Source organism: Halyomorpha halys, unplaced genomic scaffold (genome assembly GCF_000696795.3).
Source record: "Halyomorpha halys isolate HHAL.00 unplaced genomic scaffold, Hhal_1.1 Scaffold291.1, whole genome shotgun sequence".
NCBI classification, from domain to species: Eukaryota; Metazoa; Arthropoda; class Insecta; order Hemiptera; family Pentatomidae; genus Halyomorpha; species Halyomorpha halys.
The window spans coordinates 679,204-680,260 of NW_027109101.1; the positions used below are offsets into that span (position 1 = coordinate 679,204).

Consider the following 1,057-nt stretch of genomic DNA (forward strand, 5'->3'; position numbering starts at 1 on the left):
ATCGGTTTTTTAAGTTGACGGAAGAAGGCTCTAATTGGATATAGAGACTTTCAGAGATGAGCCTTTTGTCATGGTTATGAACAGTAGCGAGTATAGATGTTTTATCGAAATCGAGAAGGAATGATTTAATAAAATAGAATGTTCCGAAAGTTTAGAGGCAGAATGATTATGAGAGGAAATGGAATATTTGTGTTGTTTGATACGGTCTTTTAGGAGATTTTTTTTTTTTTTAATTTACTTTATATATATGTAGTTTTAATTTCGTACGGCTTTTCGTTGTTGAGCTAGGCAGACACACATTAACTATTTTGCGAGACTTGGTTATTTCACTTCAATTTTTTATTACTTTAATGAAAACTATGTATAATTATTAGTCTAAATTGATAAGTTTGTCAAGTATTAAGGGGAATAAAGAATGGCAACTGTTTCAAAATGTTTAAAAAAATGAATTGTTCATTCGTAGCTCTATATCTTAAAAATTGCCAACAACACTAGAAAACCTAATATAACATTATTTAAAGTAGAGTAAATTTGCTAAAATATTAGCCCTAATAGAGCTTTTTAAGTCCAATAGTTCTCGAGAAATATCTTTTTTAAAAAGCAACTTTTCATAAAAATGTACTGAAAGCTTAGTAGGTAGTATATATACTTTGAAATATCTATATCTCAAAAACCATTTGACGTAAGAATGTCTATTGTCACTGAAATCAAAGCTAGTTTTATGTACTATTAAGTATACCTGACGTTTATCTTTGTAGGAGTTGTAGTTTTCATGATATTTGCTAAAATAAATTGATTTATAGTTGTTCGGACAATAAGTTTGATTTATGGAAAAATATATCTTGGGAACTATTCGACGTACAGATAGATGTATCCTATCACTTAAATTAAAGCTACTTAAATTTAATATAAAATAGTTTATTATGACGTTTTTCTTTGTAGGTGTATATTTGACAAAATTTTTTTTTTTTTTTTTTTTTGATTGATAGATTTATTTATTGATAGATATTACAATCTGCCACACAGTTGTGGGCAATAGGTAATATTGATAAATGAT

At 27.2% G+C, this 1,057-nt stretch overlaps 1 long non-coding RNA gene across 1 annotated transcript in view; it reads left to right on the plus strand.

Moving 5' to 3' along the window:
* Positions 1-1,057, plus strand: part of LOC136795746 (uncharacterized) — a 15,781-nt gene that overhangs the window by 3,354 nt on the left and 11,370 nt on the right. The gene's annotated exons all lie outside the window — the stretch shown is intronic.